This window comes from Pinus tabuliformis, chromosome 9 (genome assembly GCF_031772625.1).
Source record: "Pinus tabuliformis cultivar Carrire ecotype Pingquan chromosome 9, CPIR1, whole genome shotgun sequence".
Taxonomy (NCBI): Eukaryota; Viridiplantae; Streptophyta; class Pinopsida; order Pinales; family Pinaceae; genus Pinus; species Pinus tabuliformis.
The window spans coordinates 573,242,048-573,247,654 of record NC_142307.1 but is presented as its reverse complement, the minus strand read 5'-3'; positions in this window follow the sequence as shown (position 1 = coordinate 573,247,654).

Genomic DNA, 5,607 nt, shown 5'->3' with positions numbered 1-5,607 from the left:
TTTGTTTCCATTCCAAAGGAATCTGTTGCATGTTTGTTGAATTCTATTGAGAATACCCTTTGGGATCCATGAGAGTGACATCCAGTATACTGGAGTGGCCTCAAGGACAGATTTTATCAGCATAAGCCTGCCTGCTTTGGATAGGAGCCGGTGATGCCAGCAGTTGATCCTCTTTTCTATTTTGGAGATGAGCCAAGACCAGTTCTCTATTTTGTAACCATCTGGTTTTAGTCTAAAGCCCAGATATTTGATGCCATCCAGCAGATTTATTTCCAGGAATGGGAATTTCTGAGTTGCCAGCTGAGATTCCTGATTTGTACACCCCGCCATGGACATAGTCGATTTCCTTCTGTTGATCTCCATTCCCGTAGCCTTACAGAAAAGCTGGAGAATGTCATTTAGGGCAGTGGTGTCCCGAACACTCCCATTAATGAAAATAAGGATATCATCTACAAAGAGTAGATGAGTGAGGAAATAATGCTCCATGATTTTGAGTCCACTGATATCGCCATTCCTTTTAGCAGTTGCAATGAGCCTGCTTAGCCCTTCCATGACAATTAGAAAGAGGAGTGGGGATAGAGGACATCCTTGTCTGATTCCTCTGTTGATATTGAACCGAGCAGAGGCCGAGCCATTGATGAGGATAGCGAAGGAGGCAGAAGAGATGCAGCCCATAATCCAGTTTATAAGTGTGAGGGGAAAGCCCAAATGGGTGAGTATCATCTTCAGATAGAGCCAGTTAACTTTATCAAAAGCCTTTGCAAGATCAATCTTAAGAGATATGCCTTTAAGATTCTTATGCTTTATGGAGTGTAAAGCTTCCTGGGTGGTGCCAATGGCCTCTTGAATGTGTCGATTTTGGAGAAAGGCAAATTGTTCAGCAGAAATATGAGAAGACAGAATGGGCTTGATGCGATTTGCTATGATCTTGGAAATGATTTTGTAGAGGCAATTGCATAAAGATATTGGACGGAAGTCATTAAAGGATGTAGGGTCATCTGATTTAGGAATCAGGGCTATGAAGGTGTAGTTCATAGGGGGATGTATGTGCCCTGTGATCCGGCTTTCTTCAATGACCTCCAATAAGTCCCCGCCCAGTAGATCGTAAAAAGCCAGATAGAACTCCACTGGCCAGCCGTCCGGCCCCGGGCTCTTATCTTTCTTGAACCATTTGAGCGTGCTTTCCAATTCCTGTTTAGTAACTGGTTGAGTGAGGTCATCCATATCCTCCTGACCAACAAATCTAGGGAAGTGACCAGCAAGATTGATGATATCTGGAAGATTGATGGCAGTCGGTGCAGTGAATTGCCGTTTGAAATGTGATACCCCCATTTTGGCAAGTTGCTGGTGCGTAGTAGCCCATCCTTCAGGTTCACAGGGCAGTTGCCAAATAGTGTTTGAGGCCTTTCTACCATTAGCAAGGTTGTGGAAGTATTTGGTATTACAGTCACCTGCTTTGAGCCAAATGGCTCTACTTTTTAACCTCCACAGCTCCTCTTTTTCTTGTAAGATCTTAGATTTTTGTGCAACCAGATTGTTCAGTAAAGATTTAGATACCTCAGATAGGTAGCCAGTCCCCCTTTCGTCCGTCAATTGAGCTATCTGGGTTTCTGTATCAATAAGCAGCTGTTCATCTCTGAGTCGTTTCCTTCTTGCCCAGGTCTCAGTCAATTTCTTTAGCTCATTTAGTCTGTCACAAAAATCCGCAGCTTTTCTCTGCTCTCTTAGTGGAGGTTGAGATCCCCAGTATTCTGAGACCATTTTAATAAAATCCGGGTCTTGTAGGAATCCAGCAAAAAATTTGAAAGGGGAGCGGGGCTTGATTTTTGCATCACTGACTTGTAGGAGGATTGGGAGATGATCAGAGAGTCCACCTGAGCTGACCCATTGTCTATACAGGGGGAATAATGGAATCAGATCCTCATGCACCAGAAACCTGTCTAGCCGTCTTCCCAGAGCTGCCTCCCCAGTTCTCTGATTGTGCCATGTTGGAACTTTCTTATTCATAGGAATATCAACAAGCCTGTATGCATCAATTAGCATACTCATCTGTTCAGAGATGGGATCAATCTGTGCATGATGTCCCCAAGATTCTCCAACGCCCAGGGAGAAGTTGAAATCACCGCCCATAACAGTAGCGCGAGTAATGTGGTTGCTTCCCAGAAAGTTTTGCCAGAAGGTCAGCCTATTCAGGTTAGGGCCATAGATGTTGATAATACGAATAGGGAAACCCAGCTCCCCCAAGAAGATGTCCATTCCCAGGAATCCTCTGCCCCCCCATGAGGAAAGAGGCTTGCCCTTTCTAGGGTTTATGCCAATGGCCAGACCTCCTGACCGGCCACTAGCATCCATACCCTGAAATATCCAACCAGGGAGAAGGGCCTGTAGGGTTCGCACTGTTATAGACATTTTTGTGCCTCGCAGCATGGAGCATGAAATGTCAATAATTACAGGGATCCTCAGTCCCTAAACATGTTTTTCTTACCCCTAGAAGAACAAGGTCAGCAAACCACAGCACTTCCCATCAGTTCTCCACCTGAAAACACTCAAAAACAGGCTATTTTTGGATCATGTCAGCTGCTCCACTGAGCATCTGCGCTGGAATGCAACTGCTCCTCCTTGTACCTGCGCTGAAAGTCAAATCTAATGAAGGCTACCTGCGCTGGGCGAGATTGGCCAAGTGGCACAGTCATTCTGCAAGGTGTCAATTGCCCAGGAAGCTTCCAAACTGACACTTGGTTCATGGGATTCGCCCTGTGATGAGTAAGAGGTACTTGATCTCCATGTGTAAGCAAGGATCTCCAAGTGGACTCAAGAACTGAAGTTTAACTGAAGAGGGAGAGGACACAAGGCAGCTTTATGTCAGTCTCAAGCTGACTCATCCTTTCTTCTTCTCTCCTATATATAGAGCTCTTCTATGAGGTCTAGGGAGGCTGGAATTTTGTGCAAAGCAAGGAAGTGCTGTTGGTTTACAGTTAGAGCTATTGGGTGATTGCTTTTATAGAGGTGAAGAGGAGACTTCTTGCTGCTGGGGAGGTGCTGCTGGATTGGAGCCATTGATGGTTGTAACCTTCTCAGAACCCTGTTACTTTTATCAATAAAGCTTTGAATGTTCTCCTATATACTTGTATTGCATTGATGTATTGTATTTACTTGTATATTTGATTCACTCTAATCCATGCATCAGTTATGAGTACATGTATCTTGTAGTCTTCTTCTCTCTGTTGTGCAGGATCTGTGTGTAGCTGAACCGGCAAAGGGAGCAAGGAGCTGGGAACAAGACACAAAGAGAGAGGATAAGGATCGACAAAAGCAAAAGACACCGGTTGGTTAATCTTTTCTTCCTTCTCTCTGTACTTTCATAAAGGAAAACATTAAAGCTTTACTTTCAGTTGTTGCTAAAGACTGTCACCTTTAGAGTAGGGATAGGGTCATCCGAGTCGGATACTTTTCCCCACAACAAACTGGCGACTCCGCTGGGGAGCCTAGTATCTTGTTGGTGTTTGTAGTATCTTTGCTATTCATTTCCTGAAGAAAAGAGTACCAAATCGAAAAGCTTTTGACTATATCAAAAGCGAAGTAGAGGGGCTGCTACTCTTGCTCGTTTTCTGAGCAGATTCATGATTTGAAGAGCTGATCTACAAAAGACTCTTTACTCTTTGTGATAGATTTTCATCCTCTTGATCATCCCTTAGCCTGTACTTGACCTATAGCTTTTTATTTCAGCAAAAACAGTGCATTTTTGAGCTTTTTATGACCCGGAATTCCTTGTAAACGCAACTCTCGTGTCTCAGTGCAGGCTGTCCACAGGCAGTCTGCATTTCAGCGCAGGTACTCCCTTCGGGAACTGCGCTGAGAATCAAACTGACAGACCAGAGCCTGCACTGGTTCAGTTAGCCAGTGTCTTGCTGAGGTTTCCCTTAGTGTCTGAGCCCTGTTTTCACTGATTTCTGCTGATTGCTTGCTGGTCATTGTACTTGCTATAAACCATTTTCCTTGACATTATTCCGCCTCAGTTGTGTGATGAAACTGTGATTGTTCTTTCAGTATTTCTTGCTTCAGTTACAGTTTCCCATTGTGAAAAGCGAACCGGTATAGCTGTGGCCTCTTAGATCCTGAACTGTAAAAGTGTCTTTGTGATCTTAAGAGCTAGTTTTATTACTGTTCATGGCTGTTTGAGTTTGTTTGTTTTTCATTTTATGGTTTGAATCTATACATTTCCAGTGTCTAAACAAGTCAATCTTAAGGTGTCTTTTGATTTTGGACAAGCTTGTTTATTTTCGCTTGAAATTAGATTCGAAATTATACAACAGTTTCCTTTCTGTCTTACATCAACATTAAGGATAACGAAAAGAAATACATGCATTGTGCATTTTGCATTTGACTGTGTGCTTGACGATTTAGGAAAATTTTCATTTTAGTGTGTGTTCTATGATCTGTGGAAAAAGTTGTGTCTTTCTTTTCCCTCAGTAGATTAAGGTTTTCAAAGTTGAAAGATTGAAAAGATTTGCTTCTCATCTTAGATTGCATATAGGAAGTTGTATATATACATCTCGTGGCGACCCTGAAAGGCAAACTGTTAAGCAAGATCAACATTAAAATAAACTAAATTTACATAACAACGCTTTGTAACATAACGCAAACATCTAGAGGTCTAGGTAGAGACGTGTTCCGACGTCGTTAAACATAGTGACTGTCGATCTCTACGAAGGTGGGTGATTCCTCCTGAGAGTCGGTGGCACTAACACGGACTTGTGCTCCCGCGTACCGTCGCGTATATTGGGAGACCCCTATAGGCTTTTATCCTTTATCCTTAGGAAACTGTGTCGGCCACCCTACTGATCGCGATGCAGTGAACACAGCATTCACGAAGATCGACCACCCGTACCGTAAAACGTATTCTGTGGTTTCGCGAAAGGTTTGGCACACCCTCTACCTAGATCTCCAGAGCAGTTTCTTTTGGCCTTTTTCAAACTCTATAACTGAAAAAGTCCAACCGAGCATTTGTCACTTCGGGCTCGTTAATACATCGAAGTCGACTAGAGTCATCTTTAGCTTTTTCTCGACTCTTAAAACATGAAAAAGCAAGTTTGTGTCTAAAAGCGTCGTTAATAAAATTTATTTTAAGCGGAACATAATCACCTGTTATTCCCACGTTGATCTTTCAGTTGAAAAGTATGGAGCCCACCAACCAAGGAAGTAACCTTGGCGGAAGTCCAAATCCCTTCTCCTCTTAGGGAGATGTTGGTGCGCCTCATATGGCAACATTGTCACTTCCAGGATTGACAATCGGCCTACCTGTATGGCTCTTTTCAACTAATGTAGTCCAGATCGCCACTAATCCTGAGCAGTCGAATCAACAGTCAGAACAATCTAGAACTACCCACCAGCCTTCCACTTCTTACGATACTTCCTCTGATCCTTCATCTTCGCAAGGTAGAGCTGGCAAGAGTCAGCCTCCCAAGGAGAAGAAGGAAAAGAAGAAGAGAGAAAAGAAGCAGAAGGAGCCTCTGGCGAAGGCAACTGGGGGCAAGCAGAAGAAAGCTGACAAAAACCCACACACTGCACCGACCGGGCCTAAATCGCCATGTGTCATTTGCAAAGGGA